Genomic DNA, 20,348 nt, shown 5'->3' on the forward strand with positions numbered 1-20,348 from the left:
TGAAATGGGGAAAGGCTGGGGTGGAGCCACGTGTCCGGGTTCTAGCTTAACAAAATCTGGTAAGGTAACCCTATCTATGTGTCCAGGCTCAGGCATTATGCTGGGTCAAACCCTCTGAAATGTTTCACTGTATTTTATATTCCATGCACCTACTCCAATTGAAATACGCCAAACCCTTTTTTGGGGAGGAAGGGGGCATATCTTCTGTAGCCCCCAGTCTGATCTGGCCTATTCTTGAACTGTGTGTCCTTTTACCATTTTTCCCCACATGCCAAGTTTTATCCCATTCCAATAAAATTTTGGAGACTATTTAAGACCACAGACATTCTCAATCCGTTTTGTATAATTCTTTCCCAACTTCTGAGGGGCTGGAAAGAATGAACATGCATTACTTAGTAATACTACAGATGTATCATTGTGACATCAGATTTAAGTATCAAATTGTAGGAATCTGAAACCTACAACACGTACTGCCATAGGAGGATTTGCTGGAAGACCTGTGCACACAGATTTCCTTTGGAAGAATATCTGTGGTAGTCTCTCCCTCAGCAGCAGCTTCCCCCACCACTCACCCCCTCCTCTCAAATACCAAGCTCTCTATGTGATTGTTAGTCTTACTATTCCACAGCTGAATTAATAATGTTCAAATAAATACAAATTACCAAAGCAATGAAAATCACAGCTCATTAAATGGAAGTGGACCAGAAAATCATGCAGCCCAGCTCAGTTATTTCCTCCTCCTTCTACTCTTAGGGCCTTCCAAGCAGAATGCAGAGCCTCTCATGCGGAGAAACCCCCGAAGATACAGACTTCCGTATCTCATTGCTCTTATAAACATGGTTTGCGTTTTACATCCAGAAAGCACACATGAGTAATGGGAACAGCTCTGAAAAGCTGCAGCTGCCTGCCACAAAGGGTGCTTCCCTCTCCCCTTACTCGGACTATCTTGGCTCTTTAAGGTTGCACAAGCAGAGACTGGTTCCCATTCACATCTCGCTTGGCTCTTACTGTTGGTTAGGTTCCAGTTTTAATTCTTACTTTGTCCAAAACAGCAGTTCCACATTGTTTTATTTGCAGTTATTACTTTTTTTCCCCCCAAAGAGGACATAGTGTACTATGATGGCCACTCTTTCTTTACCTACACAACTGTGCTAATAGTAAAAAGGATGCTTGATGACACATAGCACAGTGGCATTTCAGTTTACTTAGGTTAGTCACGGCATGAGTAGCAAGACAAAAAGGGCCAAATGAACAAAGTAATCTTCTGAGATACATAAAATTGCAAAGAGCTTTTAGTTAGTATATCAGAACCAAAGAGCTTTCAAATCATCTAATTTATCCACCATGAAGATGCGATTGGAATTGGAAGGGAAAGGGGGAAGGTTGGTGTATGTTTGTTTTAATGACTAACAATTAAGTAAAAGAAATAAAATACATTTAAGTTCTAAAGCCTCCAGCCACCTAGTAGCAAAGCTGAGTGGCTGGCTACAATTTTTTATCTCGTAGGAAAATAAAATGTGAATCTCTAGTTTAAAACCCTTGGAAACCAAGGGATCTCTCCTATTAAGACAAGGAAGGAATGCAATTCATACTGATTAATTCTGCCGTGGCCCATATATCATGGAATAGACTGAATATCAGACTTCAGCATATACGTTATAGTTTTAGGAAAAACAAATTAAATGACTCTCCCCTATCAGTTGAGTCTGAGGATTTAAAGTGATGCATCTTTCTAGTGATAGTGGATTATTCAGTTTTAATTATTAATGCAATAGTTTTGGTGATGTTTTGTAAGGGGGATAAGGGCCGACTGATAGAAGTTGGGGTGCTGGATGATAACTACTTCAGGGTTTTTGTACATGATAACATTAATAGATATTGCTGCAGGGCAGCAACAGCAGGCAATGTTCACTCTAAGGACTGAGTTCATATGAGCAAAATCTTTTTTTCGTGAGCAAAGTTGATTTCAGCAAAACTTTTCCTTTACATTACCATGATGGTATTCTACATACTGTACATTACAAATTAAGAATTACAAATATAAATTACAAAATGGAAAATAAGAAGATATTATTGAAAGAGCTTAAAACATTTTTTAGTTAGCTCGCAGAGGCCAATACCTCCTTCCCCAGATCAAGCAGTAAGCTGTCCTGACCTGAGAAAGGAGGTTTTGGTCTCTGACAGATTGTCAAAAATGTATTAATATTAGTCCAATGAAAATATATCATCTTAATTCTATTTTCTGTTTATATTCATTAACCTTTATAAACACGGGTACCACACTATCTTGAGATAAAATAAAATTATTTTTTCTCTCTTTGTTTCCTGGCCATTTACTTCTCTGGTTTCTACTTTCCTCCATCTTCAAGTCTCTTGCCGGGATTTTTCTCTCCTTTTCTTTTTGGTTTTCTTCAATTTATTTTTCTACTTCTATGTCCAGATTTAACTCATTCTTACTAACTAGTCAGATTTCCTCTTTTTATACGGTCTGCCGGCAGCCTTCCATCTCTTTCCTTCACCCTGGCTCTCCTATTTTACTTCCCCTTATTTCCAATCTTTCACCAACTATGCCCTCTTTCTCTCCCCCTCTAAGAACATAAGTGCCTCTGCTGGGTCAGACCAGAGGTCCATCGTGCCCAGCAGTCCACTCGCGCGGCGGCCAAATAGGTCCAGGACCTGTGCAGTAGTCCTCTATCTGTACCCCTCTATCCCCTTCTCCTTCAGAAAATTGTCCAAGCCCTTCTTGAACCCTAATACCGTACTCTGTCTTATCACACCCTCTGGAAGCGCATTCCAGGTGTCCACCACCCTTTGGGTGCCGAAAAACTTCCTAGCATTGGTTTTGAATCTGTCCCCTTTCAACTTTTCCGAATGCCCTCTCGTTCTTGTAGTTTTCGAAAGTTTGAAGAATCTGTCCCTCTCCACTTTCTCCATGCCCTTCATGTAAGTCTCTATCATATCCCTTCTAATTCTCCTCTTCTCCAGGGAAAAGAGCCCCAGTTTCTCCAGTCTCTCAGTGTATGAAAGGTTTTCCATACCTACAGTGCTTGCCCCCTATATCTGTCCTTTCTTTCCCCTTCCATCCATCAATATATCTCTCCTTTCTTTCTTTTTCCCCATATATCTGCTCATTTCTCTCCCCTCTTCCATCCAGCATCTGCCCCTTCTATACAGCATCTGCCTCCTCTCTCTCCCTTACCATCCAGCATCTCCATGCTCTCTCTCCCCTTACATCAGTATCTCTCCTCTGTATCTTCCCTCTTCCATACAAGTCTTCCCCCTCTCTCCCCTTTCACTTCCCTCTTCCATTATCTCCCTCCTATTTCTCCCTTCTTCTATCCAGGCTTGTCTTCCTCCTTCTATACAGCTTATTTCCCCTTCCCTTCCCTCCCTTTCCATTAATATTTCCCTCCTCTTTGCATCTCTTCCCTTCCATACAACTTCTGTCCCCTTTCTCCCCATCACCTTCCATCCAGCATTCTACTTTCACTTCCCGTTTCATCATCTCCCTCTTCTCTGTACCCCACCCCCAACATCTTCCCTCTCTCTCCCCTATTCTATCTATAACTTGTCTTCTCACTTCTATACAAAATCTGCTCTCTCTCCCCCTCAACCCAAACCATTTCCACTAGCTTCTGCACCCTCTCCTCCCACTTCCACCAGTGTCTACCTCTCTCTCTCACCCATCCCTTTCTACTAGTATCTGCCCCCACCCCATTTCCACCAATATTTGCCCCTTCTCTCCCACCCACTCCACATCCACCAAGTTCTGCCACCTTTCTCCCCACCCCACCCATAAACCATTTCCACCAACTTCTGCACCTCTCTTCCCCCCATGCCTCTTCCACCCCCATCTGCCACCACCCCATTTCTCTCCCAACCACTCCACATCCATCAGTGTCTGTCCCATCTTTCTCCCCCACCACACATAAACCAGCATCTGCCCCCTAGCATCTCCATCACTGCTGCTTTCCCAAAGTGACAAGCTAAAACAAATCAGTTGCAGAGCCTTCTCATACATTTCCCTGGGCAAGTCACTCGATCCACCATTGCCGCAAAGCTTACAGGGAACATTGATAGCAGGAAACCCCAATCAGCTTCAATAAACACAGCAACACAAACCCCAATGTCACACTCCCTCCTGGGTTGTGTTAGCGGGAAACAATGCCTAACAGGCTTTCAATTTCAGCAGCTTTTTGCACACTGGAAATGAAACCCTGGTAAGCACAGTTTTCTGCAAGCAACCCAGGGAAAGAGCAGAGAGTTGGGATTCATGTAGCCATGTCTCCTGCAGTTGGCCGGGGTTTCCTATTGCTGCTCTCCCCTACATGACAATCCTGTATTTGTGACAGTTCTGTGATACACCTCTTAATACACATTATACATTGGACTCAGAAAAGTGAAAATTGGGTATAACTTGGACCATCTGAACCAAGTTGGACCATCTGTATGTATATTACCTATACATACAGTGTCAATATTTTGTGGTCTTATAAATATAGCTTATATACCCAATATTTGAATTTATACTTGAATTTTCTGGACTAGCTATGGTGTATATATATATATAGATAGATAGATAGATAGATAGATAGATATAGATATATATATATTCACACACACACTCCTGGTTTCTATATATGGTGCAGAAATTTAGGCATGAAATCAAGATGCACACGAGACTAAATTAGTTAATGAGCTATAAATTATGAATTAATAACTCTTAATTGACACTAATTTGAGATGCAAACTATGGGATTAAGACAGTGAGTTATAGAAGAGAGGGCAAATGCAAAGAGGGTGTAGCCAGTGGAGGGGCATGGGTGGGTCAGGGATATTTTGAAAAGTTGCACCTGCTTTGATAAAATAGCACGATTTATGTGCCAAAATACCATAAGTTGAGTGCTGACATTTACACCAGGTTTCACCTGTCGTAAATTCTGGTGCTCAGTTTTTAAGAACGGGTATCGGCTCCGAGTGCTATTCTATTAAAAGTGCTTAAATTTATAAAATAGTATTTTGTGTAGATTTTTTTTCCAGTGCCAATTTTTGAGTGCTAATTTTATTTGGATTTATTAACTGCCTTTATGAAGAGATTCACCCAAGGCAGTTTATTTATTTGGATTTATTAACTGCCTTTATAGAATTCCCCTACAGTGCTGCAGAATATAGGAATAAATATGAAATTTCCAGACTAGACAGTTCCAACTATTCCCAAGATGTTTCACTGAAAATTGACCTGTATGTTTTTATGGTCACAGAATGTCTGGGATAAGCGATCAAGACTTTCCCTCTGTCACTGCCTCTCTGTGACCTTGGCCATGCTACTTCATCTTCTCTGCATCTGGATCACAGCTGAAAGCAAAGCATTTGTCAATCAAAATCAGATCTGCTACAGTTTGGAGACATGTTTCTGCATAAAATGATACTATATTAGCATTATGCTTCTCTGGGGACTATTTATAGTACTTTCAACTGCTGAATCAGATAAAGAATAGCACCCAATATTCTTACAGTGGCAAACAGTACGTAGGTACCTGAAGGAAATGTGAAAGAAACAGGAGTTTTATACAATGATCCATTTCATTATCCCTTCTGGTTTCCAAGTCATGGTTTAGGTAGGGCTTCAGAAATCCCAGAACAGGTCAGCCACGTGCCCAGGATTTGCCTCCGCCAACCTCCTACTTCTGCTGCTGCCAAACTGAGCCCACACAGCTTTCCCTTAGTGGCAATTCCTTTAGATCCTGCTATCAAGAATTACAACAATTCACAAATTAGCATTTCCTTCTCTGAAAGGTATTAAATGCACTGGGAAGCTTAGTAAGTCTTTTACTTTTAAATTGGTGAGAATTTGGAATGGACTTCCAGATTCTCTAAGACTGGTAGATCAATTATTTCAATTTCAAAAAAGTTTAAAAAGCTGGTTGTTTTCACAATAGTTAATTTGATTTTAGCTGTCGTATAGTAATTTTAAGCAATTCAACATACTTTTTTCTAACTTTTTCCATCCATCTAATCCAGGGGTCTCAAAGTCCCTCCTCGAGGGCCGCAATCCAGTCGGGTTTTCAGGATTTCCCCAATGAATATGCATGAGATCCATGTGCATGCTCTGCTTTCAATGCATATTCATTGGGGAAATCCTGAAAACCCGACTGGATTGCGGCCCTCAAGGAGGGACTTTGAGATCCCTGATCTAATCTAACCAATTTCTGTTTTATCCCACAGTTTTTACTTGTTATGTTTCATTTTTTAACCAACTGTAAACCGAGTCGAGTAGATTCGGTATATAAAATGAAGATTAGATTAGATTAGATTGAGCTGAATGGTGACTGAATTATCGTATTAGTCTCGTAAATTGGGGTTTCAGACATAATGCGGCTCAAATAGAAAAGAAAACAACAATAAGCAGCAGCCACCATGTGATTCTGGTGCACTCACCTAATGGTGAGTGCAGCAACTTGAGAACCTGGGGAACTGGGTTTGATTCCCACTGCAGCTCTCTGTAACTCTGGTCAAGTGGTTTATGCATCCTGCTGCTTTGGTGAATCGATCAGTTTGTGGATTACTACCTACTGTTTATCATTCTCACTCCTTTCAGAGGATTCATAATGACTCCTGACGAAGACACATGTGGCTATGCCGAGCTGAGCTGTAATCCGTTTTATGTGATCCTCCAATAAAGTTTGTGTGTTCCCAAGGAAGGACTATCCTCGCGTTCTCACTTTTTTCTGCTTGTGCAAGCCACTTAACCCTCCATTGCACAGGTAATGGATTCCCATTTGATGGTTAGGAAAGAACTTTCATTGTTAGGTGTTAGCTAAATTCTGCTCTCTCGATGGGGAGGCAGATTGTTAAGGTCATCCAGGGAGGGTACGAGCAATTACATATTTTGCATAGGTTGAAACCAATGCTCTCCCAATTTGATTTTCGAACTGTGGTACAGGCGTTGATACTCACTCAACTTGATTACTGTAATATGCTGTGCCTTGGTTTGCCTAAGATGAAACTTAGATCTCTGCAGCTGCTGAGGAACTCTGCTGACAGATTAATAACTGGTACACCAAGGTTCGAACATATCACTCTGGTTCTAAAAAAAACTGCACTGGCTTCCAATACCACTGCGAATATACCACAAGGTTCTTTCCTACATGCACCAGGTGGTATATTTTTATGCTCCAGCATGTTTTCAAAACCTCTGGGAAGTCTACCAATCTAATCGTAGGTTACGATCTGAGGGTGGTATGAGACTGGTGAATCACAAAGAAACTAGAATTCACTATATGGAAAATGAGGGATACCATGTTTTCGATAATGGGTGTAAAACTTTGGAATTCACTCCCTGGCTTATGAGACAATGTAAAGATCATATGAATTTTAGGAAACAACTGAAAACCCAATTGTTTGTTGACGCCTTTATGTAATACGTATATTGATATTTTCTGGATATTTATGGAATGACGTTGCAGAAGTGGCAGACGAAGTAAGAACTCCAACCTGTAAATTATGAAATGGTACAGTAAATTTTTGGTTTATGTTATGGATCTTGGTGTGTTTCAATAATGTGTATGTGATTTTGTACATTGCTCTGATTGTAAGTGATTTATAAATCTTTTAAAAAAATTAATCAACAGGTACAAAATAAGCACCTATATATAGTATGTAAACCACTTTGGTTGTAATCACAGAAAGGCAGTATATCAAGTCCCATTCCCTTTACTTTCTCTTAAAACTGCCATAAACATAAGAACATAAGCTGTGACAATGAGTATAAGTCACCACAAGTTGTGAAGTGCCACCATTGGGACACCGACAAATGGGTATATTAAAGGATGTTGACCATTCAGGAGCAATCTAGGACATTAAGACGTGTAACTTGTATTGTTTTGTTTGAAGTCAGAATTGATGGTGAGTGTGTATCCTCTATTTCTGCACATTAAAATGCTACCTATACAAAGACACATTTGAGTCATAGATAGGATAATTCATCTATCATTAATCCCAGGCTCAAATACCTAATTTTAACCAAACCTTATGTATAGGTCACAACCTCCCCCATCCTCTTTTTGGCTTACCCTCCTGATGTTGTTTTTTCCTTAAATGTATTTTTACTTTCCTTAAAGATTGTAGTTCACCCCTCTTCCCTTATGTATCGTTAATTACTTATGTACATACATTGTATGTTTACTTGTAAAAATTGTTTTATTTTGTCTCCCAATTTTTTTTATTGAAGTATTTGATATTGCGTGATATTGAAGTATTTGATATTGTGTGTACAACAAACTTTTAATAAACTTGAAATTTAGCATTGGGGCTGGAGGCTGTGCTGACATTTCTTTCAGTTGCTGACATCCTGCAATATTTTGAATTGTTAATTTTCTCTTGTATCTAGTCAGGGAGAAAAATATATAAATGTTATTGCATTTTGTAGTTTTAACTGTCCTTTAAAGTACTGCCTGGTGGTATGAATGATCGACTTGCGATATTCGGCATGCAGTGCAGTGTGTCGGGAATTTTGTCTGGTTTCCGTCGGTGCACCCCTGCTGCTGGCAGCTGGTAATCGGATCCATGACGTCGGGCCCTGCCCTTCATGTTGGGGCGGAGTTTGCTTCGGCTGAGGCCCGCTGGTCTGGTCTGGTGTCGGCTGGCTGATGCAGATGCTGGTGGAGAGTTTGCTACCGATCTGAACTGTTTTGTGGTATTGCGGTATACAAAAATAAAGTTATTATTATTATTATTCGTCCTTAGGTCCTCGATCTGGTTTGCTGCCGATGGCCATGGTGTGTGGCCTTGCCTGGTGTTTTGGAGCCGCATCGGTGACTCAACGGCCTACACAGAACAGACACGGATGTGGTGCTTTACTGGATTGGACTGATGCTATGATTTTTTGCAGACTGGATTTTATGTTATTTCTTTTAATTTTATCTTATTTGATTCTTCTGCTCGGTTTATGTTTATTTTTGTTTGAATTCTTTATTCATTTTCAAAATTACATTTATGATTATTTTTTGCCTTTCTGCTTTATTTTTTTTCTTTTGCTTTTGATATTGTTTTTTCTTCTCCTATACATTTTATACACTTACCGTATATATATTTTTCATACTCTTTATTTCTTAAGCACTTTAGTTTAGATTGTGAACCTATTTGGGACAGAGAGAAGTTTCAGTTGCCTTCAATACTATATGCAAATGGTTTTAAGCAGAATATAAATGTTAAACGTTTTAGCGTATGTGTTCTAATGTAAATCACGCAGAACTGTGGATGCAGCGGGCTATAAATTCTTTAAATAAATAAACTAACCCCCTCTTTTACTAAGGTGTGCTCTGCTTTTAGCACGCAATAAATATCAGTGCTCGCTAAACGCTAATATGTGCATGTTATCCTATGGACACGTTAGCGGTTAGCGCATATGTTGATTTAGCGTGCGCTAAATCCACGCTAAAACGCTTAGCGCACCGTTGTAAAAGAGGGCCTACATAAATACTGTAGTGATCAAACCAGCTCAATGAACTGTCTGATGTACACATTTGGCTAATTTTTCAGAAAAGTTGGGAACGTGATATAAACAACACTCCATCTGATCAGCTTTGGTCTTAGTTTTGGCTAAAAGATTCCCATTCTTCTTTGTCAGCTTCTTTAACACAATCCTTTTCTTTATCATTGTTCTTTATGGACACCAATTCAATCACATAGAACTGGTTAGACTACAGATATCTACTGGGCATGCACTTAAGAAAATAGTAATCTCTCATATGATATTTAAATGTAACAATCTTAATTTATTCTGGTCTAAAACGTGGAAGAAAATTACTAATATTTTACATAGCAATATTGAGCTTTAATTAAACGTGTGGTTTGGAAAGCATGTGCATTGTCCATATGCCTTTCTGATTATGATTTGTAGCCTAAGGCACTAGTTTAGCAAATTAGAATGAAGACTATTCCAATATATCAGTGATTCCCAACCCTGTCCTGGAGGAACACCAGGCCAATCGGGTTTTCAGGCTAGCCCTAATGAATATGCATGAGAGAGATTTGCATATGATGTAAGTGATAGGCATGCAAATTTGCTTCATCCATATTCATTAGGGCTAGCCTGAAAACCCAATTGGCCTGGTGTTCCTCCAGGACAGGGTTGGGAACCACTGCTATATATAGATAAACATCTATCTATTTCTGATTATGATTGACATCTTTTTGATTTCCTCATTTCAGTCACACTCAAATCAATCAAACCATTGGAAGGAGAATGCCTCTTTCTACATAACATTATGGTGGACAATATGAACCTACTCAAAGTAATTTTGTTAAACAACAGAAGAAACTGGATGAATATATTCACCCTTTATGATAATTTGCATCTATACTGATTCAATTTGTATATTGTACATTTCATTGCTCATCTCTATTCTTATTATAGAAACATAGAAACATGACAGCAGATAAAGCCTGAATGGCCCATCTAGTCTGCCCATCCACATTAACCATTATCTCTTTCTCTCTCTGAGAGATCGCACGTGCCTATTCCAGGCCCTCTTGAATTCAGACACAGTCTCTGCTTCCACCACTTCTTCCGGGAGACTGTTTCACCCATCTATCACCCTTTCCGTAAAAAAGTATTAAATCAGATTACTCCAGAGCCTATCAACTCTTAACTTCATCCTATACCCTCTCATTGCAGAGTTTCCTTTCAAATGAAAGAGACTCGACTCTTGCACATTTATATTACGCAGGTATTTAAACGTCTCTATCATATCTCCCCTCTCCCACATTTCCTCCAAATTATACAGATTGAGATCTTTAAGTCTGTCCCCATGCTCCTTATCACAAATACCAAACACCATTTTAATAGCCTTCCTCTGGACTTTTTGAAGGTGCGGCCTCCAGAATTGTACACAATATTCTAAATGAAGTCTCACCAGAGTCTTATACAGAGGCATCAATACCTCCTTTTTCCTACTGGCCATACCTCTCCCTATGCAACCTAGCATCCTTCTATCTTTCCCCGTCACCTTTTCAATCTGTTTGGCCACCTTAGGATCATCACATACAATCACACCCAAGTCCCGCTCTTCCGTCGTGCACATAAGTTCTTCACCCCCTAAACTGTACCGTTCCCCCTGGTTTTTGCAGTCCAAACGCATGACCTTGCATTTCTTAGCATTACATTTTAGCTGCCAAATTTCAGACCATTCTTCAAGCTTCGCCAGGTCTTTCTTCATGTTAATCACCCCATCCGGTGTGTTTACTCTATTGCAGATTTCGGTATCATCCGCAAAGAGGCAAATCTTACCCGACAACCCTTCAGCAATATCATTTATAAAAATGATATATTACATAATATTTAATAAAAAGATTTGAACTAAAATTCCAGAAATATGAATCAATTCATCTGTGGAAAATAGGCTGTAATTAGCATTGCTTTGCACTCACTAATAGTCACCATTTGCTGTTTCACAGCCATGTCAGATAATATTCTTAACTAAGAACTACATCAACCAAGACCTCCACACCAGCATCAAATTAAAAACCAGCATTAGGATAAAAGCAGGATGAACAGTATTTGTCAAATCTTTTACACTGACTCTTTCTAGTATAAAATAGCCAAAACTGGGAGAATTACACACACATTGAAAGACAAAACTCATTTTGCAAAAAAAAAAAATAAAAAAAATGCTGCATCAAGAATTTATTCAAGGTAGAAAAGTTTTACTTTTCACTGCTTCATTGTCTTTTGTCTCAACTGAGTTGTTTTGCTTAGATCCAAAGTAGTAATACAAGGGGGTGCTGAAAAGTTCTCAGTCCAACCAACCAACTTCCTAAATTCTGAGTGTTATATTGTCACTGTAGAAGAAGTTATCTTATTTTGTTAAGTGCCAATTTGCAGAAACAAAATTCTGTTTTGACATTGTTTCAGATCATTGATTGAACCATATCCACGTCATTCTCTTTTTGGTTTGGCTGAGAACTTTTCAGCAACCCCTCGTAGCACTGGATGGCTCTTTGGCTACCAGTATACAAGCAACCCCAGTGTTGAATTTTAACACAGGTGGCAAAAGAGAGACATGAAGGGTGAGAAGCCAGGGAGAAGGAGATCCCCGCTGACATTTTTGACAGATATGATTGATTGGTTTCCTCTGCACTTCTCCCCACTGTGCTGGTATGTGGGGAAGGATAGACACAGAGCAATTCTTGTGAAAGTTACTACGAGGAGGAGCAAATGTTTGGGCCCATGCATGATTAATGAGAATGCAATGACTCGGGACAGAATCCTCTCCAGAAAAAATCATTCACCACAAACTGCAGATGGATATTCCACAGACAGCCCAGGTACACATCAGATTTGTGGGAGAAGCATCTAGTGAGGTGAAGGAGAAACAGCTTATGAAAGCTTAAAAAAAATTCCTTTTGCTCATATTTGAAGCAGATTAATTTCCAAGGTGACAGCTCTTTATAATCCCAGTTAAACAGTGCCTCTCCTAGTACCTCTATATCAGATCATGCACTAACCCAGATGAAACTGTACTATCCACAAGATATACTTAAAACAATTTAGATGGAAAGTAGTTGATATTTTTAAGCTTTGATTCAAAGACTTATGCTGCTATTAAGTTTGTTACTGGAATATTAGGGCATGCTCAAATGGAATTTGTAGAGGGAGACATGCAAGGATAGATACCAGAAAGATAATAACGGCAACAGAAAAAGGTAGAGAAACAGTTTAGATGCATAAACCACTCTTGACAAGGTGTCATGTGGTTAATACGATGGACCACTGGTCTGACTCAGCAGCGGCAATTCTTATGTTCTTATAAAGCACTTACAGTAACTATAACACAGTTGCCTAACTACTCTCTCTCACCTGCCCTCTTAGCTAATGTCTGCATGCTGCACAACATTGAGAAGTGTCGGTCTTGGAGGATGGGGAAGAAAAAGCTTGCATAGATTTTAGAGTCCGTGCATACAAAGTGAAATTCTTATGTTCATTTTTGAGCACTGGTGGTTCAAGGGTCAACTTTATTTAGGAATAACCATATTGGGTCAGACCAATGGTCCACCTGGGGCAGTATCCTGCTTCCAACAATGGCCAATCCGGACCACAAGTATCTGGCAGAATCCCAATTAGTAGCAAGATTCCATGCTACTAATCCCAAGGATAAGTAAAGGCTTTCCTCATGTCTTATCTTAAAAGCAGATTACAGACTTTTCCTCCAGGAACTTGACCAAACCTTTTATAAACCCAGATGTGTGGTAAACTGCTCTTACCACATCCTCCAGCAATGAGTTCCACAACTTATCTATTCGTTAAGTGAAAAGTTATTTTCTCCTATTTCTTTTAAAAGTATTATCTTGTAACTTCATGAAGTGTCCCCTACTCTCCTAATCTTTGCATTAATTCATGTTTACTCATTCTACTCCACTCAGTCTCAAACCTTTAGAGAGTGACATAGAGAAAAAAATCTGCTCCCATCTTCGAAGGCTTTTTCCCTACCCCTACCCCATTTCTGCAGTTAACAAAGGGCTCCCGGCCCCATGTCATTCTCTAGCATAGGTTTTCAGTGTACAGTGAGGCATAAGACATTTAAAACAAATTGGGGAAAATGTATTTTCACTCCGTGAAAAATCAAGCTAGGAATTTGTACTCCAGGCATCTAAGCATAGCTGCACTTAAAAGTGAGTTAGACAAGTTCCTAGAAGAAAATGTCTATAACAAATATTATTTAACTAGACTTGTAAGCTATCACTCATCCCTGAGAATGAGTTACAAGGAATGGCTATTCTTTGAGATCTTTCTAGTACTTCCTAGTAATCCAATCTGGCCACTAGCAAAGAAAGAATCCTAGGATCAGGAAGACATTGGTCTGACCAAGCAGAGCAAATCCTGTGTTTTAATATGTTCTCGAGGATGTTTGTTATTATCTTTACTATTTGTTAACTTTGGAACTGCTAGCAATTAAATTGAGAATATATTTCAAGGAACACCAACACAAAAATAGGTCTATTTGCTAGGAGTGGCTAGCAAAAAAAAATTAGTCTTTTTTTTTTCCTTTCATTCCGGAACAATGTCAAGAGCGTAAAGGAGTGTGCACTCTTTAGATTCAAGAAAGAGTGACAAAAAAATTAAGTGCTAAGCAAGTGTTCTATAATGGCAAAGATGGGTGCAAAAGCCGTTATATAACACTAGCATAAGTCAGTATTTTTGTACCTAACTTTAGGCGTGAGCATTTACGCCATATCAAAGGCGTAACTGAAAGTATTCTATAAATTTAGCCCCCCCCCCCAATTCTATATACTGCATCCAAAATTGCACATATAAATCTATACACATCACTAACACTGACAATAAATCAAGTGCCTTTAAATGTCAACTCTCTTGCACACATCATTACTGCAGCAGTTCATGCTTGAGGTCTGCTCCAGTGCATGTTCTCCGATACATCCTGCCCATGGGAGTTTAAACTGTAAACATCTGACAAGTAGATAGAATCCTGAGTGAGTGGATACCAAATCTACCTTCTCGAGATAAGGAACCAGTTGATGTGGGATGTTGTCCGCATGTACCTGGTTTTGAGGTGGGAATGTGAATGGGTGTATATCCTGTCACTGGCCAGCAGAGGGAAGTCTCAGCAGTAGAGGATATAGATGCTGCAAAGATACCCGTGAGCTCTCTACTCACCCTGAGTTGAAAAGAGAGCTGAAAACAAGAGTTCCAGTGCAAAGAGCTGGTAAGAGCTCTTTCGGGAACTTAGGTGACAGGAGGCGACTATTTGGCCCATTCACAATGAGATTAATGTATTTATTATTTTTTATCCCGCTTAAACCTAAGCAGCTTACATATTTGAGTATACTGTATATGGTATAGGTACAAGATCCTTTATCCAAAATCCTTGGGACCAGGCATATTTTGGCTTTTAGAATTTTTCAGATTTTGGGAATGATAATACTGTATTAAGTCAGAAAAAGAGAGACCGTAAGGCCACAAAATTACCACCAAACTTATCTTTCTGTTTCTTTAAGTCATATGCTTATTCTTCCCACAACATATTCTTCAGTCTGTCATTGTACAGATAAACCATGATCAAGCTTCGGCTCCAGTTTTTATTATAGATTTAATGTGGCATCATTTATTTAGTTATCCATGATTCTGCAATTATGATTTGAGTGTATGTTCCTTTGTGGACCAAGTTATTCATATCAACTACGAGATTTTTAAGACTCCTGAGGAAGGCCATTCTGGCCAAAACATGTACATGTCAAGTCATTGAGTTGTTGTAGGATGAATTAAAGGATATTTCCACCATACAGTCTGTATAGGACATTTCCACTTTTTGTCTTGCGATCTTGTGGTTGTGGATTTGACTTTCCTGTTTTATACTACAAGCTTCTTCAATACCTCAAGCTTCTGTGCTATTGACAGAGAGAAGCGCTTCCTTTTCTGCTTCTCACTGTCACCCTGAGGGGAATCTGTAGCTTTTTGCCATTTTTCAAGCTCTCCAACTTGAATTGCACAGAGAACAGGAGAAACACACATACCTGCCTTAATTTCAGCATGTGTCACATCAGAGAAATGGACTACTTCCAGTTTGTGTCAAATTTCGGTTCAGAATTTTGGATAAAGGATCTTGTACCTGTACTTGTTATTTAGGAATAAACTCAAAGCATTTCTGTATCCCCAAGTTTGTAGATTTGATAGGTTATTGCAAAATGATTTATTACTTTCTAGGTTTTTTTCTTGCTGCTCGTGTTGTTTGTCTGCTTATGGCTATAGGTCATTTTAATATTTTATTTTGTTATTTGCACTGAACAATATTGTATTAACTGTTAACATTAATTTCTGGAAACTATAGAGACATCCTGTCTCTACATTGTCACCATCTCTTTTACACAGATACTTAAAGATCTTCCAACCCAAAAGCCATTAATGCTTCTGATTAAACCCAGGACTGCAACTGTTCAAAGCCTTTCATGGCCCCATAAGTTTTTATTATTATATTCTGGAGTCCATCCAGCAGTCCAGTGTAAATAGAGTTTCTTCTACCACATCCATATGGGAAAAGGAAGTGATCAAACACAGCAGTGCCAGAACTGTACTTAATCCATGTTAGGAATCGGTTTCCTTTGCCAGCGATTCTTTGAACACACAGACAAACTATCTTAGTAAATCAATAAATCTCTTTATAAATGATTTGCTGTGTCTCTGGGTTGGTCATACTCAAAAACAAACATTTGTATTTTCTTTTGGAGACATTTAATACTTGATCCTAATTTCTTACGTCCTCCTTTATGTGCCAGACCCAAAATTGTTCCTTAGAAATTGTAAAAAGAGGGGAAAACCTATCAGTTTTGCCTTCTGAACATTTTCCAGGGTCTGGTCATCAGTATATACATATACCACACTTGGGAACTTGGTCTAGCCCAGTGGTTCCCAAACCTGTCCTGGGGGACCCCCAGCCAGTCAGGTTTTCCAGATATCCCTAATGAATATGCATGAGAGAGATTTGCATACCTGTCAATTCCATTATATGCAAATCTCTCTCATGCATATTCATTAGGAATATCTGGAAAACCTGACTGGCTGGGGGTCCCCCAGGACAGGTTTGGGAACCACTGGTCTAGCCTCTCTGTGGGCATAAGTACACAGGATGGAACTCCTGAAAGATGGGGGATTCCAGGGATAAAAAGATAAGGGAGTCTATGCGCATTACCTTTTACTTTTATGATTCAAGCATTTTCGGGAGTCCTTTCTGCTATTAAGTCATATTTCCCTAGGTAACATAGGGGTCTTTTATTAAGGTGTGCTAAATGCTAAGATGCCCTTAGGAATATAATGGATGTCTTAGCATTTAGCGCGAGTTAAATCAGTTAGCGCACCTATCTAAACATAGGGCTCCACTTACTAAGCTGCGCTAGCGGTTTTAGCACGCACTCTAGATGCTAATGCCACCATTTTATACACCATATATTTTACAGTTGCAGATCCTCAAAATCAGTAGTAATTGAAGTTTTAGGCTGATGCTTCTTTATGAAGGTAAATTTTCTAGCAGGTTGCCTTGGCTGAGAGGGAAAGAAACCATCTATTTCTAGCATGGTAAATAAAAATCATTTTTTTTTTTTTTTTAAATTTAAAATCGGATTTTTGGATTTATTTTTAAATAAAATGCTTTTTTGTGGAAAAATTTATCTAAACATAGGGCTCCACTTACTAAGCTGCGCTAGCAATTTTAGCGCGCAATCTAGATGCTAATGCCACCATTGAGCTGGATTAGATTTTATGCATAGCATGAGGGGCAGCACGCGCTAAAAACGCTAGCGCACCTTAGTAAAAGGAGCCCATAGTTTTCTATTTAAGATGCATTATAGTCCAAAAGTTATTCATCATGAAATAAAAATTAGAGAATGACAAGGGATGGGTACCCGCAATTAACTGTGAGGCAGGGACGGGGACAAAGCCCAAGGAGACTTGAATAGAGATCACAGGGAGAGGGTCAAACTTTGTCCCTGTGTCATTCACTAATTTAAACTTGAGATTAGAAACATAGAAAAAAATGGCCCATCCAGTCTGCCCATCTGCTGCATTCAATATTTCCTCCTATCTCTAAGAGATTCCATGTGCCTGTCCCACACTGTAAGAGGACTTCCACAGATTTTCACTTTTTTTTTTTTTTAATTCAAATTGTTTATGAGTTTATGAAAAATACAATCAAAAGATATAATACAAGAGGTTCATGAGGCACAATTGTAATGCATTAATGAAGCAGAAATTAACTGGAGAACATGATAAAAGGTATCGCATTACATAACAGAAGAGGAGGTTAACAGAAAGAAAAGAGGGAAAGAAGTAAAAAGGTCTAAAAAAAAAAATCCATGAAAAGAGAAAAGCAAAGGGAAAAGAAAAATGACTGCTCAGCTACATACACCAATTACAATACTAGTAGTGATGTAATATATCTATATTGTACCATGAGTATTAACAGAACAATGATCCGTAAATGGCTGCCAAGTAGTTTGAGTTTTGAGTAGAGCTCCTTTCTTTTCAGCTGCAATGAGTTCGTACTTGGCAGTGAGGCAAACCTGATTCCACCATGCTGAGTGTGAGAGAACAGTTGAGTTTTTCACTTTTAACCACTGTAGGGACAAAGTACAGACCCCTACACACTCCCCCAGTGATCACTGCCCCCCCTCCCCCACTGCCATAAAAATCGTAATAACAACTTTACATATCTGCCTCCAGAACATCAGCACCTAGCAGCCTGGCATAGGAAAGCCTAGTAGAGCTGCACAGAGGTGGCTTAAGTGGTCTGGGGGTGGGCTAGTAAACCATGAAGAGGAGGACCCAGGCCCACAAGCCACTCTAACCACAGCATGCATGGTGAAACATGTGCACCCCCCAAACCCTTATGTACTGCCATATTATTGGCACCTGCAGCCATAAAGGCTATTGGGGTGGTAGACAGATGAGTCTAATCGGTTCTGGGGGGTGTTTTGGGGGCCTGCAAGGGAGTTGTGGTGAGATGTTTATGTGGCACCCTTTTTGTGAAGTTCATAGCAGTGCCCTGTAAGGTATCCCACTACTCTGGTGCAATGTTTGTGTGTCCAGTCCATCACTTTGCTGACCCCGCCCATGTCCAAAAGGTCTTTTTCTAGGTGTTTGCGACTTGGACAAATTTTTGGATGAAAATGGGGTATAAAGATGGACGACTTAGCAGTGTGGATGATCAGACAGCTGGACATACAGTAAGACGATTTTCAGAAAAAAAATATGTTGGACGTATTTTTTGAAAATGGATCTTTTCCCATGTCTAATTTTGGGCAACTAGCGACTTAGGCCCAAATGGACTTAGATGTATCTTTTGATTATGCCCCTGTATAAGTCTACAGTGGCTTGTAAAAACTTTGACCCTTATTTTTTGGCATTATTTGCTGGCACTGAAAAACAAAACCATCTGTTTCATGGGGTTTGAAACATGCTCTAACAGAGTTGGTTCGAAAATTTTTCTAGATGATTCTTTTTTGTAAAAGCTGCTTAAAAATACCCGATCTTATGGGAATAGCTTCATTATTATAGGGGGCCACAGAAGGCAAAACTTGAAATGAAAATCTGCATTAGTTCCACTAAATAGATTGTAAAAGGTTGTATAAGATAGCCAAGTTTCATTTGTTTTGCTTATATAACAGAGCTTAGGAACTACACTTGACTCAAACCTATCATTCTCCAAACACATTTCACAGATGGTTTCCTCGTCTTTCTACTACCTCCGTCAGCTCTAGAAGATTAAAAAAAGCTTCACGATACAAGACTTCAGTCATCTACTCCTGTGTCTGAATTCAAAAGGGCCTGGGATAGGCACGTGAGACCTTTCGGAGAGAGAAAGAGATAATGGTTATTGCGGATGGGCAGACTAGATGGGCTATTTGGCCTTTATCTGCCATCATGTTTCTGTGTTCTACTCTATGCTCTTTGTCCTTACATGCCTGGACTACTGCAACACATTATTCAATTGGCTAACAAACATCAACAATTACAGCAAAAAACACTCAACAATTAGAGTGAGTTCAAAATGCTGCCATCAGACTTCTGAAAAACCTACAAGCCCATGACTTAGTCTCTCCAGCACTGGCATCGGCCCATTGGTTGCCCATAACCAAACACTGCCTCTTCAAAGGCCTAGTGCTAGCTTATAAATCCCTCCACAACATGGTACCCAGATACGTCTCAGACAAACTTCCTCCTTACACTCTAGAAAGAGTGCTATAATCCCAGGATGAAATATACCTACATACACCCTCAAGAAATGCATTACAATCCCAAACAGCACGGAAACAATCCTCTCCCACTGAGTGCTCATTTGAGCCATCAATAACTATCTTCACAGCATACTGTTGGCTTGGCATGGACCATGACAAGTTTTGCACTGGTGAGTGATAAACACAGAAAGTATATATTTCTTGATCAGCTGCTTAACTTTATCAAGTCACACTATCCACAATTAAATCAGGCTGCATTCTTCAGTGACAGTGCAACTAGTCAATTCAAGCAGAAATTCTTGTACTGCAATCTAACATTTATGAAGGCAGCTTATGGTTTGGATGTCCAGTGGCACTTCTTTGAGATGTGGAAAAGGTGTCATGGAAAGGATAGGGGAAATTGTAAAGTGAGCAGTATGAAATGAAATTTGAATTGGAAAACATTTTGCTAATGCCGATACATTTGCTCTGGTTGCTGCCAGAAGACCATCTAAAGTTACAGTTCCGATGATCACTGCAGAGGAAATATGCAGACAAGAAGATAAATTGGATCAGCACTGGACTGGTATCAGAGCAGTCTGAGACACAAAATGTAGGTGCTGCTT

At 39.5% G+C, this 20,348-nt stretch overlaps 1 protein-coding gene across 4 annotated transcripts in view; it reads right to left on the reverse strand.

Moving 5' to 3' along the window:
• The window catches only part of WARS2 (tryptophanyl tRNA synthetase 2, mitochondrial), an 81,831-nt gene that overhangs the window by 51,182 nt on the left and 10,301 nt on the right, over positions 1–20,348 (reverse strand). Inside the window, exons 2-3 of one of the 4 annotated variants that reach the window (XM_033943687.1) lie at positions 5,538–5,744; positions 5,240–5,355 (exon numbers count right to left, since the gene is read on the reverse strand). The exons of 2 other annotated variants lie outside the window; for them this stretch is intronic. The gene's annotated coding sequence lies outside the window, so the exon portion shown is untranslated. The remainder of the gene's footprint in view (positions 1–5,239; positions 5,356–5,537; positions 5,745–20,348) is intronic. One more of the 4 variants, XM_033943685.1, reaches the window with a different exon arrangement.

Source organism: Geotrypetes seraphini, chromosome 4, assembly GCF_902459505.1.
Source record: "Geotrypetes seraphini chromosome 4, aGeoSer1.1, whole genome shotgun sequence".
Classification (NCBI taxonomy): Eukaryota; Metazoa; Chordata; class Amphibia; order Gymnophiona; family Dermophiidae; genus Geotrypetes; species Geotrypetes seraphini.